The 20,719-nt window shown below is 48.6% G+C and overlaps 1 protein-coding gene across 4 annotated transcripts in view; it reads left to right on the forward strand.

The window, feature by feature from the left end:
* Positions 1-2,983: 2,983 nt before the first annotated feature.
* Positions 2,984-20,719, forward strand: part of rai1 (retinoic acid induced 1) — a 71,561-nt gene continuing 53,825 nt past the window's right edge. The window contains exons 1-2 of one of the 4 annotated variants that reach the window (XM_072481060.1): positions 5,200-5,625; positions 6,379-6,550. The gene's annotated coding sequence lies outside the window, so the exon portion shown is untranslated. Of the gene's footprint in view, positions 3,312-5,199; positions 5,626-5,760; positions 6,010-6,378; positions 6,551-20,719 lie in introns of those variants that run through there. The other 3 variants (XM_072481059.1, XM_072481058.1, XM_072481056.1) reach the window with 3 other exon arrangements.

The raw sequence follows: 20,719 nt of genomic DNA on the forward strand, positions 1-20,719 counted from the left end.
ATTCTTTTCCAATTAAGGGGCAATTTAACGTGGCCAATTCACCTACCCTGCACATCTTTTTGGGTTGTGGCGGTAAGACCAACGCAGACATGGGGAGAATGTGCAAACTCCAGGTGGACAGTGACCTGGGGCCGGGATTGAACCCAGGTCCTCGGCACTGTGAGGCCAGACAGCTGTATCTAAAGAGAGAGAGAGAGAGAGAGAGAGAGAGGAGGAGGAGGACCCAGAGACAGACAGCAGCATCTAAAGAGAGAGAGAGAGACGGGCAACCGCATCTAAATAATAATAATAATCTTTATTGTCACAAGTAGGCTTACATTTACACTGCAATGACGTTACTGTGAAAAGCCCCTAGTCGCCACATTCCGATGCATGTTCAGATACAGAGAGGGAATTCAGAATATCCAATTCACCTAATAGTACAAGTTTCGGGACATGTGGGAAGAAACTGGAGCACCCGGAGGAAACCCACGCAGACACAGGGAGAATGTGCAGACTCCACACAGACACATGATCCAAGTTGGGAATCGAACCTAGCACCCTGGAGCTGTGAAGCAACAGTGCTAATCACTGTGCTACCATGCTGCCCAGAGACAGACAGAGATAGTGATCCAGCGACAGATAGCAGCATCTGAAAAGAGAGGAGACCGGCAACAGCATCTAAATAGCGAGAGAGAAAGACAGTGGTCTAGAGACAGACAGCAGCATCTAAAGAGGGAGAGAGGGGGACCCAGAGACAGATAGCAGCAACTAGAGAAGAGGACCCAGAGGCAGGCAGCGGCATCTAAAGAGAGAGAAAGAAAGCGACCCAGAGACAGGGAGCAGCATCTAAAGCGATAGGACCCAGAGACAGGCAGCAGTACCTAAAGAGGGACAGAGAGGGTTGAGAGAGGAGGACCCAGAGACAGACAGCAGCATCTAAAAAGAGAGGGAAGATCTCTCTCTTTAGATGCTGCTGTCTCTACGCGTTCTCCCCCCTCTCTCTCTAGGTCCTGCTGTCTGTCTCTGGGTCCTCCTTTCTCTCTCTAGGTGCTGCTGTCTGTCTCTGGGTCACTCGCTCTCTCATTAGGTCCTGCTGTCGGTCACTGGGTCATTCTCTCTCTCTATCTCTCTTTATCCTGCTGTCTGAGTCAGTCTCTCTCTCTCTCTATTAGGTCCTGCTGTCTGTCTCTGGGACCTCCACTCTCTAGGTGCTGCTGTCTGTCTCTGAACTCTCCTCTCTCTCTCATTAGGTCTTGCTGTCTGTCGCTGGGTCATTCTGCTGTCTGTCTCTGGGTCCTTTCTCTCGATCACTCAAGATGCTCGCATTTGTCTCTGGGTCACTCGTTCTCTCTCTCTCATTAGGTGCTGCTGCCTGTCTATGGGTCCTCCTCTCGCTCTCTTTTGGCCCTGCTGTCTGTCTCTTACCCCCCCCCCCCCTTCCTCTCCCCCTCCTCTCTTTAGGCCCTGCTGTCTGTCTGTGTACACCCCCCCCCTCTTTATGTACTGCTGTCTGTCTCTGGGTCCTCCTCTCTTTCTATCGCTTTTGATTCTGATGTCAGTCTCTGGGTCCTCCTCTCTCTCTCTCTCTTTAGATGCTGCTTCCAGTTTCTGGGTGATCTTCTCTCCCTTTAGGTGCTGCTCTCTGTCTCTAGGTCCATCTTTCTCTTTTTTTAGATGCTGCTGTCTGTCTCTGGGTTCTACTCTCTCATTCATTAGGTCCTGCTGTCTGACTCTGGGTCTGTCTCTATCTAGGTACTGCTGTCTGTCTCTGGTTCCCCCTATCCCTCACTCTAGATACTGCTGCCTGTCTCTGGGACCTCCTCTTTCCTCTCTTTAGGTGCTGCTGTCTCTCTCTGGGTCCTCCTCTCACTGTCTGTCTCAGTCATACATTCTCTCTCTCTCCCTCTATAGATAGTGATGTCTGGGACCTCTCACAATCTCTCTTTAGGTGCAGCTAACTGTCTCTAGGTCATTCTCTGTCTCTCTCTCTCTCTCTCGAGGTCCTGATGGCTGTCTCTGGGTCCTCCTCCTTTTAGGTCCTGTTGTCTGTCTCTTTCCTCCTCTAGGTGCTGCGCTGCTATCTGTCTCTGGGTCAGTCTCTCTCTTTAGGTCCTGCTGTCTGTCTCCAGGCCTTGTCTCTCTCGCTCTAGGTGCTGCTGTGCCTCTGCATCCTCCTCTCTCTCTCTAGGTCCTGCTGCCTGTCTCTAGTTCCTCCTCTCTCTATCTTTAGATGCTGCTGCCTGTCTCTCTCATTTGGGCCTGTTATCTGTAGCTGGGTCATTCTCGCTCTATTTTGGTCCTGCTATCTGACTCTGGGTCTTTCCCTCTCTCTCGATACTGTTGTCTGTGTCTGTCTTTGCCACACACACACCCCTCCCCTCTCTGGTTCTTCCCCTCTCTCTCTTTAGGCTCTGCTGTCTGTCTCTGGATCCTCCCCTCTATCTCTCTTTCGGCTCTGCTGTCTGTCTCTGGATCCTCCCCTCTATCTCTTTTTAGGCCCTGCTGTCTTTGGGTCTTCTCTGTCTCTCTTTAGGTTCTTCTGTCTGTCTCTGGATCCTCTCCTCTATCTGTCTTAGGTCCTGCTGTCTGTCTCTGGGTCCTCCTCGCTCTATCACTTTAAGTAATGCCGTCTGTCTCTGGGTCACTCTCTCTTTAGATGCTGCTGTTTATCTCTGGGTCCTCCTCTCTCTAGGTACTGCTGCCTGCCTGGTCACTCTCTTTATATGCTGCTCCCTATCCTCCTCTCTATCTCTACCCCTCTTTAGATGCTGCTGCCTGTCTCAAGGTCCTCGTCTCTCTCTCTCTCTTTTTAGGTGCTGCTGTCTGTCTCCGAGTCCTCTCTCTCTTTAGGTGTTGCTGTCTGTCTCTGGGTCGTCCACTCTCCTGCCCTTTTAGCTACTGCTGTCTGTGTCTCCGGGTCCTCCTCTCACCCGCCCTTTTAGGTATTGCTGTCTGTGTCTCCGGGTCCTCCTTTCAACCGCCCTTTTAGGTATTGCTGTCTGTGTCTCCGGGTCCTCCTTTCAACCGCCCTTTTAGGTGACACTGTCTGTGTCCTCTCGCTCTTTTAGTTCCTGCTGCCTGTCAGTGGGTCCTCGGTGCTCCCTCCCTTTTTGGTGCTGCTGCCTGTCTTTGGGTCCTCGTTGCTCCCGCCCTTTTTGGTGCTGCTGTCTGTCTCTCGGTTCTCGTTGCTCCCGCTCTTTTTGGTGCTGTTGCCTATCTCTCGGTCCTCGTTGCTTCCGCCCTTTTTGTTGCTGATGCCGATCTTTGGGTCCTCGTTGCTTCCGTGGTCCTGATGGAATCTGAACTAAGCAACAATTAGCATGTTGTAGGTGAGTAAGTGCTGCTTGACAGCACTGTCAACAAACCCCATCCATTGCTTTGCTGATGATTGAGTCAACTGGGTTTGATCCATTTGAATTGTATACTTAGGAATGCATGGGAAGGGATTTGATCCATTTGAATTTTATACAATGAGTGAATGGCAAGGGATTTATCCTTTTGTATTGTATATAATGGGTGCGATTGGGAAGACATTTGATCAATTTGAATTGTACACACTCCATATCTTAACCACTTGTTGCATGACTTTTTTTCCTCCTACATCATTGCTTCTTTTGCTAATTACTTTAAACCTATGCCCTCTGGTTTACAATCCTTCCACCAATAGAAACAGCTCCTCTCTGTCTACTCTGTCCAGACCCCTCGTGATTTTGAATACGTCTATCAAATCCCCTCTCAACCTTATCTACTCCAACGAGAACAATCTCAACTTCTCCAATCTATGTAACTCAAGTCTTTCATCCTTGGAATCAATATCATGATTCTTTTCTGCATCCTTTCTTATGCCTTCATATCCTTCCTAAAGTGTGGTGCCCAGAACTGGATGCAATACTCCAGTTCAAGCTTAAACAATTTTTAATACAGATTGAATGTAACTTGTCAGGATACTGTAAGCTTTATTGATGCACTCTCCACCTGTCTTGTGTCCGTACTGCATCCCCATAGAATTGTACCCCTTTTATATTATCTCTCCACATTCTTCCTACAAAAATTAATCACTTCACAGTTCTCTGCATTAAATTTCATCTACCACTTGTCCATCCCTTCCATCAATCTAAGTCCTTATGAAGCTTTACATTATTCTCCTCATCATTCCAAGTTTGTCTGGAACAACAAATTGTGTCTTGTACACCAAGATCTAAGTCATTAATGTGTTTCAGGAAGAGCTGAGGTCCTAACACAACTCCTCGGAAGTTCCACTATAAACCTTCCTCCAGTCTGAAAACAAACCGTTACCCACTACTTCTGTTTCCTCTTACTCTGCTAATTTTGTATCCATGTTGCTAATTGTTCCTTTTATTCCATGAGTTCTAACTTTGTGTGACACTTTATCAGTTGCCCTTTGAAAGTCCATGTAAACTACATCAACAACATTACCCTCATCAACCCCAAGTAGTTGAACATGATTTTCCCTTAACAAATTCATGCTGGCTTTGCTTACTTAACTCGCATTTGCCCAAGTGACTACTCATGCTGTCCCAAAATTCATTTTCATTCATTTCATTTTTCAAAATAGTTTCTAGATGTTTCCCTTCACTGAGATTATACTGACAGGCCTGTAGTTGCTGGGTTTATCTTTACACTATTTTTGAACAAGGAGCGATTCAGGAGGGGATTGATCCAGTTGAATTGGATACTGAAAGGGAAGATTTTTTGCCTATCCTAATTGAGTAAAAGAAGAATTTTAGAAGAACAGTTTTATCCTTTGACATTTTGTAACAAAACTGAAATTTTTGTTACAAAAATTTTGCAATAACTGGATCTGCCTCCCTTTCACAAATTGGTGTTAGTTCGTATTCTCGGGAAAGAGAATATGCAATTTTTGGGAATTGTGACAGAGCACCCTTTTTATTCAGAATAAATCCCCCCCCCCCCCCCCCCCCATTCCTCTTCAGGGCATCCATTAACATTTTAAACAAATGCAGTTATAGTGGATTAATGGTGAATTAATCTAACGGGCCTTGCACTTCTAATTAGATCATCCATAATTCATTAAGAAAGAAAGTGCATTAGGATGATAGGGAGCTGGTCACCAGCTTTTTGGAGCAGGTCCGACTTGAGCTCCTCCTCCCTATTCTCACATTCCCAGCACAATCACACATCAGAGAAGAGAGCAGGGCAGCCTGCTGACAGGACAGGGCAAGGCACAAGCTGAACTGCATCTCAGAGAGAGTATACCTGACAAGAGGAAGTACCCCTTCACAAGGACCTCCCTCCCCTGCCCAAGCTGCGAAGTATCTGGGACTTAGCCATGTGAAAAAAAAATACAGCACTGGGTGGACCTCAGTGATCAGTACTCATCCATTCAGGTGCCATTGGCCTTTAATTGTTTTTCTCTCTCTCTCCCTGTGAGTTGGAACAACATGGCTGCTGAGATTGCGCAGAAAGAATGAAGAGTTAATAAAAATTCTGCATTTCTCTCTCTCTCTGGATTTCTGACGGATCTGGATTGTTTTTTTTTGGATTCTACCACCAACTCCCCTCCCCCTTCTGTCTTTCCCCCCCCCCTCTCTCTCTCTCTGTCACACACACATTCCCTGTGGAACAGATAAAGAAGACCTAGGAAGCAGAAAATGACTGCAGGTAAATCTTGCAAGCTATTAGCAGTGCCCGCAACAAACAAAAAAAAAGGCACCTTCCGGGGGGAGGGGGCAAAGGATTGCTGTGAGTTAATGCGTCTGGGGAAGGAAGGGGTGGCGGTGGGGATGTAGGGGAGAATCGGGACCGATCCTGATGTGGATCGGCGTCTCAGAGACCCATATCTGAGTGCCCAATGATAGCTCTTTCCCCCCTTCTCTCTACGCATGCTTTCGATATTCGATTTCTTGCAACTGTGAAACTGAAAGGGATCAGCAGTTCGTCTCAACCCCCGATATTGTTAATCTCAGAGTCTAATGTCATGGAGGGGGGAGGATCGTGTGAAGGGAAAATCTTGTTTAAAAACTGCAGAGAGGGACAACATCCGATGTAAGTCTATTTGGCTTTTAATTTTTTTCCCTTCTGCAATGCTTCTCTGTCTGGCGTTTCTTTGAAAGGCAGAGGCCCCCTTCCTTTGCTGACTGCTGTTGGTTGATGCAGTCTCTACTGCTGTGTTTACGGACAAGCTCTTTTCGGGTGGCCTGTCTGCTAGCATCTAGAGGGCTGGCAATGCAAATTGCAGCTCACAGATATATCTCCCCCCCCCCCCCCCCCTGGTTTAAGTGTAAGGCTGTCTATCTTGAGAGACATTGGCAGAGATTTGGAGGGAAGGAGGAATTTAATGTAAACAATCATTTATAGATATATGAGCCTGTGTGTGCATGTATATATTAATATTATATATTGCTTTTGGAACAGTGCACCAGGTTGAAGAAATGCAAAGTCGCTTATTAACCTGACAGACCGAAATATGAGGGAAACATGTTACACAAAGCTTGCCAATGCACAACCCAGGAGCTTATCTGTGTCACGCTCACTGGTGGGATTTGGAGGAATAAGGACCCCAATGTATTTTCCTTAGAATTAGCAGGTGATGAAATGCAACCAGTGCAACTCTGTTTATCTATAGTTATAAATGGTGCTATTTACATTGGGAAGCGTAGAGTTTTTACACGGAAAGAGGCCCTCCAGCCCATCGTACACCTATTTACTGTAATCTCATTTTCCAGCACTTGGCCCCTAGCCTTGTGCGCTGTGGCATTTAAAGTGCTAATCTAAATACTCTTGTTGTGAGGGTTCCCGCCTCTATTGGTCAATAAGGGGATCAGGGGTTATGGGGAGAGGGCATGAGAATGGGGATGCGAAAAATATCAGCCATGATTGAATGGCGGAGCAGACTCGATGGGCCGAGTGGCCTAATTCTGCTCCTATATCTTATGATCTTATGGTCTACCACCCTTTCAGGCAGTGAGTTCCAGATTCCCACCACCCTCTGGGTGAAAACGTTTTCCCTCAGATCTCCTATAAGCCTCTTGCACATTACCATAAATCTATGCCTCCTGGTTACTGGCCCCTCCGCTAAGGGGAAACGTGCCTTCCTATCCACTCTCATAATTTTATACGCCTCAATCAGCTCCCCCCTCAGCCTTCCCTGCTCCAATGAAAACAACCTCAATTTATCCAGTCTCTTGATAGCTGAAATGCTCCAGCCCAGGAGCATCTCCTCTGCAACCACTCTAGTGCAATTACTTCCTTCTTGTAGTGTGGTGACCAGCACTGCATACAGTACTCCAGTTGTGGTGTAACCAGTGCTTTATACAGCTCCACCATAACCTCCCCGCTCTGATATTCTATGCCTTGGTTAATAAAACCAAGTAACCACTCCAGTGTCAAAGCTGGCTGTTGACTGTTAATAGATTGCCTCAGGCAGAGAATTTCAAAGTAACCAAGCTTAAAATCTCCCAGAGGGTGCATGAAAGGTAGTGATAGTACTCTCACCTAAGAGGCAGCAGGTTTCTTGTTCAAGTCCCATTCCAATGTCAGTACTGAGGGAACAGTTTCGACTCTGTCTAGACCCATCAGAATTTTGAACACCTCTCAACCTTCTCTGAAAAACATAGAAACTAGGAGTAGGAGTAAGCCATTTGGCCCTTTGAGCCAGCTCCACCATTCAATATGACCACAGCCAATTTTCTATCTCAATGTCATATTCCCACTTTCTTCCCATACCCCTCATTAAAATCTAAAAGATTATTTATCTCTTTCTTGAATACATTCAATGACTTTACCTTCATAGCCATCTGTGGTAGTGAATTCCACAGGTTCACTGTCCTTTAAGTGAGGAAATGTTTCCTCGTCTCAGTCCTAAATGGTCTACCCCACACTCTGAGACTGTGTCCCCTGGTTCTGGATTCCCCAACCAGGGAAAACCATCCTCTCTGCAGCTAGTCTGTCCAGCCCTGTTCTCTAAGCTTCAACAATCTATCCACGTTACTGAAGCCTGTCATCCCCAGAATAATTTTCTATACCCTTTCCAATGCCTTCATATCCTTCCTTAAACATGGTGCTCAGAATATTCCAGTTGAGACGGATCCAGTGTTTTATAATGGTTTACAATGTTCTTGTACTCTGTGTATATTTATAAACCCAAGATCGTGTATAATATAATAATAATATAATAATCGCTTATTGTCATAATTAGGCTTCAATGTGAAAAGCCCCTAGTCGCCACATTCCGGCGCCTATTAGGGGAGGCTGGTACGGGAATTGAACCCGCGCTGCTGGTCTTGTTCTGCGTAACAAGCCAGCTGTTTAGCCCACTGTGCTAAACCAACCCCTTAATAGGGTGTATGTCCTATTAACCACTTTTTCAACCTGCCCTGCTATCTTCAACAATTTAAGCACATATATACCAGAACCTCCTGTTCTTACACCCCCTTTAGAATTGCAGCCTTTATTTTATATTGCCTTTCCTTGTCCTTCCTACCAAAATCTATTCTTCACACTCCTCTACATTAAGTTTCATCTGTCACGTATCCAGGCACACTACTATCTTGTTATATGTTATCCTGAAGTCTATCTCTCTCATCCTCACAGTTCTCAATACTTCCAAGTTTTGTCATCTGCAAATTTTGAAATTATGCCCTGAACACCAAAGTCCGAATTATTAATATTGATCAAGAAAAGCAAAGATCCTAATAATAAGCCCTACTCCATGCCTTCCTCCAGTCCTAAAAACAGCCGTTCACCACTGCTCTCTTTCCTGTCACTCAGCCAACTTTGTACCCGTGCTGCCTCTGTCCCTTTTATTTCATTCAACTTTGCTGATAAACACCTTTTGGAAGTCCTTGTACACCACATAGACTGCATTGGCCTCATCAATCCTTGCCCTGTTCCTGCCCCTCCTGAGCTCTGCACATGTGATTTTGCTACTGGTCACTTCGGGATGGTGAGAGAGGGAAGAGGTGAAGAAAATGAGGCACGGATCAAGATTCCTATCTCTGAGTTTTCCCCATATTAAACTCTGGCACAACACAAACGTCTTCTGAAAAATGTTAATGTGGCATTTTAAAAAAAACCATGGCATGTAGGCATCACTGACAAGTCCTACATTTGTTGCCAATCCCTAATTGCTTTTGAATTGAGGGGCTTGCTCAGCCATTTCAGAGGGCCGTTAAGAATTAACCACATTGTTGTTATCTGGAGTCATGTGAAGACCAGACTGGAAAAGGATGGCAGATTTCCTTCCCTAAAGGGCCATTAGTAAACCAGATGGGTTTGCATGACCATCGATGATAGTTTCATGGTCACCATTAGACCAACTTTTAATTCCAGATTAATTAATTAATTCAATTTAAATTCCAGCAGCTGTTGTAGTGGAATTTGAACCCATGTCCCCAGAGCATTAACCTGGGTCTCTGAATTATTAGTCCAGTGACATTACACCATAAGAGGTGGGAAACATAGAAGACTTGGAAACTCTGTATTTCTGTTACTTGTTTCTCTTTCAGAATATTGGACTTGAGAGCTTTCTCTTGATAAAAACAAAATATTATAGACCTCCACAGGACATAGTGCCTTTATAAGGAGCCTCCTGTAATCCCCACCAGCTCCAGCCCCTGTGACTGAGGAGAAGGCAACAGCCCAAGTCTGAAGCACCCCACTGAACAATCAATTTTCTGCCTTGTATGTTTAGTGGTGCTCTTAATTTGGCCCAGCAGCTGTTTCTTACTTTCCTCCATTTCACCGCTCACCCTTATCATTGTCCCATTTCACCTCTGTCCTTGACATGCATCTTACTCCATGTTGCTGTGAGCTACATTATGGGCTGGGAGGTGTTGCCAGAACTGGGACTCGTTTCTATTCCCTCACCTCTTACTGTCTGGTGAGAGAAAGCAAGGGAATGCTATTAAGAGGTAGAACTCTCCCAGCATACATAGAACTAGCAAAAGAACCACAACAGCATCTAGTTTTTAAAAAATAAAACAAATGCACATTACAGGTAACTATTAAGTCCAAAGGAAAAAACAAAATTAATTTTAATGACCAGCAATACAAAGTTACAATAGAAACATTTTTGAGAATAATCAGCAAGATATCCCTGTTATCAATTTTGAGGCATTACAACAGAATAAGGAACCCAGTAGTGCCAAATAAATAGCCAATTAGAATGAGTCTATTTATCACAAGAAAATTGAGATACAACCATAACTAGGGGAGGGAAGAATGGGAGAAGGAGAAATACAGAAGATGATAAGGCTGCAAAGGGAAACAGTAAAAGCGATATCTAAACCCAAATGATAGGGAACCTTGGATGATTTAATTATGAGGACAGGTTGCATAAACTTGTCTTGCATTTCCTTGAGTATAAAGGGATTGATGCACAATCAATTACTCGTGAGACAAGGAGAGTCATACTAATCGGCTTTAATCAGCTAGAACTGTACCCAGCAGCTTCGATACAGAAAGTGAAGGCTGCTGGGATGGCATTGGTTCTTATACCCCGCCTCTCAGGGCGGAGCTACGTACATTGGCCAATGGTAGACTCCTAGGTCTAGCCAATGGGCATCCACCTCTCAGGTACTGCAATACCTGGCATTACCACATTCACCCCCTGTTAAAAAAGAACCCAGCGGGGTGATGGCCAGCGTTACTGTCGCCCTTTGCATGATAGGACCAGGTATTGAGGTACCATGATGTCGAGGGTAACAGAGATAGTTTTTAGTGTTTTAAGGTGCAGCAATCAGACGATCAGGTGGCCGGGTCGTCCTTCTGGAGTGTCTGGGCTTCGGTGATGATCCTGGTGGGGGCCCTGGTGGTTGCGGTTCCGGGAACGTGGTGTCTTCCTCCCTGGCAGCTTCGTCACCCCTAGGTGGCGCTGTTGGGGCAAAAGGTGGGCAGGGGGGAGGGGCGCCTGTAGGGGGCGTCGGTGCTCGTTCGGCGCCGGGTAGGGGCGGCGGCAGTACTGACCCTCCAGTCAGGTCCTGGGGAGGGGGGGGCGGGAATGGTGCGGGTGCGCGTGGGGTTCCGGCGGGCGCCAGGTCCCGAAGGGAGACCGTGTCTTGGCGGCCATCGGGGAACACCACGTAGGCGTACTGGGGGTTGGCATGCGTGGACCCTCTCGACCAACGGGTCCGACTTGTGCGCCCTCACATGTTTTCGCATCAGGACGGGTCCAGGTGCCGCTAGCCAGGTTGGGAGCGAGGTCCCAGAGGAGGACGTCCTGGGGAAAACAAGGAGACGTTCGTGGGGTGTCTGGTTTGTGGTAGTACATAGCAGCGACCGAATGGAGTGAAGGGCCACTGGGAGGACTTCTTGCCAGCGGGAGACTGGGAGAATCCTGGACCGAAGGGCCAGCAGGACGGTCTTCCAAACCGTTCCGTTCTCCCTCTCTACCTGCCCGTTGGTTGTAACTGGTCGTCCTGCTGGAGGTGATGCCTTTGCTGTGCAGGAATTGACGCAGTTCGTCGCTCATAAAGGAGGACCCCCTATCACTGTGAATGTACGCGGGGAAACCGAACAGTGTAAAAATACCCTGGAGGGCCTTGATGACGGTGGTCGTGGTCATGTCCGGGCAGGGGATGGCGAAAGGGAACCGAGAGTGTTCGTCAATCACGTTCAGGAAATACGTGTTGCGGTCGGTGGAGGGGAGGGGGCCCTTGAAATCCATGCTGAGGCATTCAAAGGGGCGGGAAGCCTTTATCAGATGCGCTCTCTCTGGCCGGTAGAAGTGCGGTTTGCACGCCGCGCAGATTCGGCAGTCCCTGGTGACTGTCCTGACCTCCTCGATGGAGTAGGGCAGGTTGCGGGTCTTAACGAAATGAAAGAAACGAGTGACCTCTGGGTGGCAGAGGCCCTCGTGGAGGGCTCGGAGGCGGTCTACTTGTGCGGTGGCACAAGTGCCGTGGGACAGGGCATCAGGAGGCTCGTTCAGCTTCCCGGGACGGTACAAGATCTCGTAATTGTAGGTGGAGAGTTCTATCCTCCACCGCAAGATCTTGTCGTTCTTAATCTTGCCCCGCTGTGTATTATCGAACATGAAGGCCACCGACCATTGGTCCGTGAGGAGAGTGAATCTCCTGCCGGCCAGGTAATGCCTCCAGTGTCGCACAGCTTTTATTATGGCCTGGGCCTCCTTTTCGACCGAGGAGTGGCGAATTTCGGAAGCATGGAGAGTGCGGGAGAAGAAAGACACGGGCCTGCCCGCTTGGTTGAGGGTAGCCGCCAGAGCTACGTCGGACGCGTCGCTCTCGACCTGGAAGGGGAGGGACTCGTCGATGGCGCGCATCGTGGCTTTTGCGATGTCCGCTTTGATGCGGCAGAAGGCCTGGTGGGCCTCCGTCGACAGGGGGAAGGTTGTGGACTGGATCAGGGGTCAAGCCTTGTCTGCGTAATTAGGGACCCATTGTGCATAATAGCTAAAAAAACCGAGGCAGCGCTTTAGGGCCTTGGGGCAGTGATGGAGGGGGAACTCCATGAGGGGGCGCATGCGTTCATGGTCGGGGCCTATGACTCCATTTCGCACTACGTAGCCTAGGATAGCTAGACGGTCTGTGCTAAACACGCATTTCTCCTTATGGTAGGTCAGATTAAGGAGATTCGCGGTCTGGAGAAATTTTCAGAGGTTGGTGTCGTGGTCCTGCTGGTCATGGCCGCAGATGGTGACGTTATCGAGATACGGGAACGTGCCGCGTAAGCCGTACCGGTCAACCATTCAATCCATCTCACGCTGGAAGACCGAGACCCCGTTCGTGACACCGAAGGGAACCCTTAAAAAGTGACAGAGCCGCCCATCTGCTTTGAAGGCAGTGTACTGGCAGTCACCATGACGGAGGGGCAGCTGGTGGTAGGCAGACTTGAGATCCACCGTGGAGAAAACCTTGTATTGCGTGATCCTGTTTACCAGGTCGGCTATACGGGGGAGAGGGTACGCGTCCAGCTGCTTAAACCGGTTGATGGTCTGGCTATAGTCGATGACCATCCTATGTTTCTCCCCGGTCTTTACCACCACTACTTGAGCCCTCCAGGGGCTGTTGCTTGCTTTGATGACCCCTTCAGCAGCCTTTGGACCTCGGACCTGATGAAAGTCCGGTCCTGGGCACTGTACCGTCTGCTCCTGGTGGCGATGGGTTTGCAATCCGGGGTGAGGTTCGCAAACAGGGAAGGCGGGTCGACCTTAAGGGTCGCGAGGCCGCAGCCAGTAAGGGGGGGGGAATAGGGCCGCCGAATTTAAAGGTCAGGCTTTTCAGATGGCACTGGAAATCCAGCCCAAGAAGGGTAGCTGCGCAGAGGTGCGGCAGAACGTACAGGCGGAAATTGCGGAATTCCCTGCCTTGGACAGTGAGGTTCGCTAGGCAGAACCCCTTTATCTCCACCGCGTGTGACCCGGAGGCCAGGGAGATCCGTTGGTTTACGGGATGGTTGACAAGGGAACAGCGCCTTACCGTGTAGGGGTGGACGAAACTTTCCGTGCTCCCGGAGTCGATCAGGCACGACGTTGTGTGGCCGTTGATGGCTATCGTTGTGGTGGCTTTCGCTAGCGTCCAGGGCCGACTCTGGTCCAGGGTCACGGAGGCCAGCTGCAGCAAGGGGGGAAGGTCTGGTCAGGCAGCGTGGAGTCAGCAGTGCTGGGGGCCTGAGGCCGGTCCTGGGTAACGGAGGCCAGCTGTAGCAAGGGGGAGTTCTGGTCAGGCAGCGTGGAGTCGGCGGTGCTGGGGGCTTGAGGCAGGTCCAGAGTAACGGAAGCCAGCTGCAGCAAGGGGGAGTTCTGGTCAGGCAGCGTGGAGTCGGCAGTGCTGGAAGCTTGAGGCCCCATCCAAGATGGCGTCAGCCACGGGTCGCACATGGATTCCGGGGATGCAGAAGATGGCGTCGGCGAGGGACAAAATGGCGGTGCCCACCCATCCAGCGTGGTGGCCGGGGGGGTGGGGGGGCAAAATGACCGCGCCCATGGGTCGCACGTTGCCTGGGGATAGGAGGGCGGCGGTGGGCCTTGGACGGCTGGGACTTGGAACAAAGGCTGCTGATAGTCGCTAGCGACCGCTGCCACGGCGCGGGCCTGGCAGACCGCAACATAGTGGCCTTTCTTGCCGCACCCTTTGCAGGTGGTGGTGCGGGCCGGGCAGCGCGTGCGGGGATGATTCGCTTGGCCACAGAAGAAGAAGCTTTGGCCGGCGGCGAAAACAGGCCGTCTAGCGGCGCAGGCCTGCGGGGTTAGCGGGAACGTCTGGGGGGCTGCCGTAACGGGGTGCCAAGCAGCCCAGGGGGGCGCCGTGCGCCTGGGAGCAAAGGCCAGTGCGTTTTTGTACGCAACATCCATAGACCTTGCCAGGGCCCGTGCCTCAGCGTGTCCATTTCAAGGAATCTTCTGCGGATGTCGGGGGAAGACATACCTGCCACAAAAGCATCCCAAATTAAAAGTTCCGTGTGCTCGTTCCCCGTGACTGGTGGGCAGCCGCAGTTCCGGCCCAGCACTAGTGGAGCCCGATAGAAGTCTTCCAGTGTTTCTTCAGGGCTCTGCCTTCTAGTTGCCAACAGATGACGGGCGTAGACCTGGTTCAGAGGACGGATGTAATGTCCTTCTAGCAGCTCGATAGCCAGCCAGTGCTTGAAGATAGCAGCGGAGTTGTCTGCGTGGGGACTGAGCTGAAGGCACTCCGGCTTGATGCGGAGGTCCATCCTTTCAGAAGTAATAGCTGATTAAATTGATGCACAATCAATTACTCGTGAGACAAGGAGAGTCATACTAATCGGCTTTAATCAGCTAGAACTGTACCCAGCAGCTTCGATACAGAAAGTGAAGGCTGCTGGGACGGCATTGGTTCTTATACCCCGCCTCAGGGCGGAGCTACGTACGTTGGCCTCCTAGGTCTAGCCAATGGGCATCCACCTCTCAGGTACTGCAATACCTGGTATTACCACAGGGATGATCTGATTTCAATGTTTAAGACATTAAAAGGATTCCATCGGGCCCATTCAGAGAAAATATTTCCCCTGGTGAGGGTATCAAGAAAAGTCAGAAAAATCTTAAAGTTAAGGAACAAAGTTCAGGACGCACTTCTCATCAAGGGTAATAGAGGTCCCTTCACCCAAGACATCAGAAGAACACTTTTTAAAAAGTAATGTCATGGGATCTTTTACCCCCACCTAAAAGGCAGGCATGGCGTCAATTTAGCGTACTAATTTGAAGCTAACACATATCTATCTAAAGTCTCCATTCCCTCCTATCCCATTTCAATTAAATTCTTGGGCGGGATTCTCCGTTGGCTGATGCAGAAATCGGGAAACCCGCTTGGGCAGAGAATAGGTTCTGACGCCAAAATTGCAGCAGACGCCGATTTGACGCCACATTGCAATTCTCCGGTGCCTCATCAACAGTGTCAGTGCGGTCCGGAACGCATGTACAGTAAACACCGTTTGCATATATCATTAGCAGGGCTGACCCACTATTCTCAGGGGCCTCTGTGATTCTCCGCCTCTGATGGGCCGAGTACCCGATGGTGCGGTTCACTTGTGCTTTTAAAAATCGTGAAACGGGCAGCTCAGCTGCACAGTGCTTAGCACTACAGCCTAACGGCACCGAGGTCCCAGGTTCGATCCCGGCTCTGGGTCACTGTCCGTGTGGAGTTTGCACATTCTCCCCATGTTTGCGTGAGTTTCTCCCCCACAACCCAACGATGTGCAGGGTAGGTGGATTGGCCACACTAAATTGCCCCTTAATTGGAAAAAATGAATTGGATACTCTAAATTAAAAAAAATTGTGAATCTGGCTTTGTGGCTGCTGAGGGAGAGAGAGGGAATACAGAAAGTGTCCAACATCGCCATAATGTGCCACTGGCTGTGGGGGCTTCTGCCAGGGCTGGGGGGAGTAGCGGTGGGTGGCCAGGAGGTGGGTTGTGGGGCCAGGGTGGACAGGCACGGAACGCCATTGCCACAGCCGGAAAGGCAGCCGTGCAGCTGCGCACTCCGCTGACAGCCCACTGTGGACTTAGGGCCACGGATCGTATCGGAGTCCCTCCTGGCCACCCCCCGAGGTGCCCTCTGGCCCCTGCAACCAATCAGCTCTATGGACGCGCTCCAGCGCAACCAGTGCCATCTTGTTGGCTGGGATGAGTGTGTGTGGGGATTGTAATGCGTATATGCGGCTGCAGCTTGTCAGCCTCATGAGTATCATGCACAGACCCGGCGAATCCTGCACCATTTTGGAATCGGTCGTGTTCCACGTGGCACCGGTGCTAGCCCTTCCACGGTAGCTGCATTGGTCCAGGCTCAGCGCCAGATTTCCTGTCGTGAAAGTCCACGAATCCTGCCCCAACGTCAACACTTAGTCTCAGGAATGGAGAATCCAGCCACTGGTCTTTGCTGTGGTTTTGTGGAGATTTGGCCTGATTCTGTGCTGTAATTTCAATGTAAAATCTAAATTGTTCAAAGAGTAGACCATTTTAATTTTTACAAATAAATTTAGAATATCCAATCTTCTTTTTCTAATTAAAGGGCAATTTAGCGTGGCCATTCCACCTACCCTGCACATCTTTGGATTGTGGGGGTGAGACCCACACAGACACGGGGAGAATGTGCAAGCTCCACACAAACAGTGACCTGGGGCCGGGATCGAACCCGGTTCCTCGGCACCATGAGACAGCAGCGCTAACCACTGCAACCGTACTGCCCTAAACATACCATTTTAAAATTCTCTTTTGATTTTTCACTTGGGTTGCTCAGGGTAGTGTCAAATAAAATCTTTAATTCCTGGACAATCTTGGTGGGTTGACAACCCTTATGTAACCGTATGTAGAACGTGTGTGTATGGGGTGTGTGCGTGTGTGTTTCCAGTGGAATATCTGGCCATGTCCCATAGCCACCCTTTCCCTGACAGAGGCGATTTGTGATTTGCCTCAATGCTTATCACCATGGAAACAGTCACATCATTTATAATAGTTCTATTTGCTTTTCTTCAGGTAAATTATTAATCATTGGATTTTGTTTGTCGTGGCCAAATCATCCATTTGTTCTGGATATCCATCAGGGCTCAGCTCTGTTCCTAAATGTATGTCACCAATAAGACCAGAAACATGGGTTAGAGTTAGCAAGTCTGTTTGAATGTATTCAACAATAACTTGTACTAAAGCAAAATACAGTTGATGCTGAAAATGTGAAATAAAAACAGAAATAGTCACCAGGTCAGACAGAATTTCTGGAGAGAGAAATAGAATTAACATTTCAGGTCAATGACTTTTTGTCAGAAAATGGAACTTGAATTCATATATTTAAAAAAACCAACTGGTTCAGCACATTGGGGCTAAGGCAGCTGGTTTGTGATGCAGAACAAGACCGGCAGCGTGAGTTCAATTCCCGTACCAGCCTCCCCCAACAGGCGCCGGAATGTGGCAACTAGGGGCTTTTCACAGTAACTTTATTGAAGCCTACTTGTGACAATAAGTGAATATTATTATTATTATATAGGCCTGTAATGTGTTAAAACACCCGAAGGTGCTTCACAGAAGCAGAATTTAACACCGAGCCACATAAGGAGATATTAGGGTGGATGATCAAAAGCGTGGTCAAACGGATAGGTTTTAAGGAACCTCTAAATGGGAAAAAAGATGTAGAGAGATGGAGGGAATTCCAGAGCTTAGGGCTAAGTGGTTGATGATACTGTTGCCAATGATGAAATTGTTAAAATTGCGGATACTCAAAAGACCAGAATTGGAGGAATGCAGATATCTCTGAAGGCTGGAGGATAGGGTGGGATGATGGCGGGATTTGGAAACAAAAATGAGAAGTTTAAAATTGAGGCTTTCCTTCACATAGACAATATAGGTCAGCGAGCACAGGGGCTATGGGTGAACAAGCATTGATGAGAGTTAAGACACGGGCAGCAGAGTTTAGTATGATCTTAGGTTAATGGAGGGTAGAAAATGAAGGTGTCACCCCTCACCTCCACCTGCCCTGTCTCCACACTCCTGCAGTTGGTTAGTAGTTGCATAGCCATTTTTCTCATTTCTGATGTTTCTTGCAATTAATAAACAAAAGTGTTCAAAGAAAATGGAAAATCTTTTTGAAATGCCTCTGATTTTTCTCCAAGATGTTGCTCAGAGCAGTGTTCTCAAGATTAGATTTCAATTCCTGGAATTTTCAGGATAATCCTAGAGGGTTGGAAACCTGAGGGGTGATCCAAACATGAGAGCTGAAGTGACAACCTTTGACATTCATTTCACTTTATTGACCTCAGGAAAGGTAGAAAGATGCCTATGGAGTGGCAAAGATTTTTCTTTTGACACAGAGATCACAAGAAAATCGGATAAATATTTGAAAAGGAAAGATTTGCAGGGAAATAGGGCTAATCGAATAGCTCTTTCAAAGAGCCAGAATGGATCTCAGGGCTGAATGGCAGCCTTCTAGCGTGTTTCAGTCCATTAGATGCCCAGAGCTCGTGGATGTTCTGGACTCTTGCGCCAAAGTCGATTGATCAACAATTTACCCGAGTGGAGGAGGAAACCTGAGGTTTCCTTTATTCCTTTATTTTATTTATATTTGAGATATTCAAATATGCGGCTATTACTCTGGTGGTAGAGAAACTTAAAATGGTCTGTTTCAAGCAGTGTTGAGGGAACTTGTAAACTTATCTCAGTGCAGGGAAATCCTTGGGCAAAGTTTGGGCCAAAATTTTGTTGCTCCTCCGTGATATTTTTTATGTACATTGAATGATAAAGAATAAAATCTCAGCTGTTTTGGTGCTTAATGATGCAGAACCATATAGTTCACAACGGTCCTACCAAATTGGGCTCCAGATGAGTTAGCTATCTCAACCAGGACAGTGGGATGAGCATCACAGTTTGCTTTAATGCCCCTGGGCTATGGAGAGAGAAATATTTCCCTTCTGGAAAGGGTGTGTGTGCACATAGCCACTAAGGACTGGATTACCCTCGACATTGATGTTGAATAGCCCGGTCACAGTCACTAACTAGCAATTGCTTGTGAGTAGTGGAGGGTCACAGGCGGGTTGTGAAACTACCACAGCAAGTTTCAAGTTCCTTGAGGGATGAAAAGCAAAAGTAAATCTGTATGTGATAAGATTTCAGGGAGACACGTGCTCTCATCAGTGAGTAAGTCTGTATCTGTCTGTTGCTGACTTGATTACGTGCAACAGATGGCTCCATTCTGACACAACAGGATAATGAAGAAGAGACGTGATTCCTGGAGCATTTACAGGGTGCAAGAGTAGTTCAATTGCAGCAAACGTGGAAACAGAGTGAGGGAGGGAGAACGCGAGTGAGAACAACAGACAGCGAGTGAGAGCATAATAACAGAATCAGAGACAGACAGACAGTATGGGAGAGAGAGAAAAAGAGACAGTCAGGGTACAAGAGAAAGGCAGGCAGAAAGAATGCGAGAAAGACCATGTGAAAGCAAGAAAGATCATAGAATTTACAGTGCAGAAGGAAGCCATTCAGCCCATCGAGTCTGCACCGGCTCTTGGAAATAGCACCCAACTTAAGCCCACACCGCCACCCTATCCCAGTAACTCCACCTAACCTTTTTGGACACTAAGGGCAATTTATCATTGCCAATCCACCTAATCTGTACATCTTTGGACTGAGGGAGGAAACCAGAGCACCCGGAGGAAACCCACGCAGACACGGGGAGAACATGCAGACTCTGCACAGACAGTACCCAAGCCGGGAATCGAACCTGGGACCCTGGAGCTGTGATGCAACTGTGCTAACCATTGTGCTCCCGTGCTGCCCGTGATGCAGAAAGGCAAAGATCGAAAGGGTGATATACTGATGGAGGCAATAAAGGAAGGAGACAAATGCAGAGAATGAGTGTGAGGGAGGAAAATTATGAGGGAAGTTGCAGATGGAGACAGATTTATTGAGGCCAGTGAGAGTGATAGTCATACAGGCATAGAATGAGAGTGTATTAGAGAAAGAAAGAGAAGACCTGTTGAGATGTGCTGTGAGTAATGTAGCCAAAGGCAGAGAGAGAGACGATCAGAAAGTAAAATAGTCTGAAAGCCAATGAAAAAGATGATGTGGGATCTCTCCCATGGTGCAGGTGCAGTTTGTTTTGTGATCAATGTTAGTTATTGTGAAGATTTGTACTTTTTTTGATTTGATTTGATTGTAACATTTTGGGATACATCTTGGCCATTGTTGGCAACCACTCCTCAATCCACGGGTGGGCGACCCCTCCTCCCTCCATCCACGGGTGAGTGACCCCTCCTCCATCCACGGATGGGCGACCCCTCCTCCATCCACGGATGGGCGACCCCTCCTCCATCCACGGGTGGGCGACCCCTCCTCCATCCACGGGTGGGCGACCCCTCCTCCATCAACGGGTGGGCGACCCCTCCTCCATCAACGGGTGGGCGACCCCTCCTCCATCCATGGATGGGCGACTCCTCCATCCATGGATGGGTGACACCGCCTCCATCCACGGGTGGGCGACCCCATCTCCATCCACGGATGGGCGACTCCTCCATCCATGGATGGCGAACCCATCTGCATCCATGGGTGGGTGACCCCTCCTCCATTCACGGATGGGCGACCCCTCCTCCATTCATGGATGGGCGACCCCTCCTCCATCCACGGATGGGCGACCCCATCTCATTCCCCTCCCATTCCCCTCCAGTAGAGTCCAAATGGAGAATGAGATGAATGAGAACAGACTGAGATATAAAGTGTGGTGCAAAGAAAGCCCCCAAGGTCAAGGGGAGTGGAACTGAGATAATTCAGACAGAAATTGAAAGAGTGATGCC

The sequence above is a fragment of the Scyliorhinus torazame genome, chromosome 17, assembly GCF_047496885.1.
Source record: "Scyliorhinus torazame isolate Kashiwa2021f chromosome 17, sScyTor2.1, whole genome shotgun sequence".
In the NCBI taxonomy this organism is placed as follows: domain Eukaryota; kingdom Metazoa; phylum Chordata; class Chondrichthyes; order Carcharhiniformes; family Scyliorhinidae; genus Scyliorhinus; species Scyliorhinus torazame.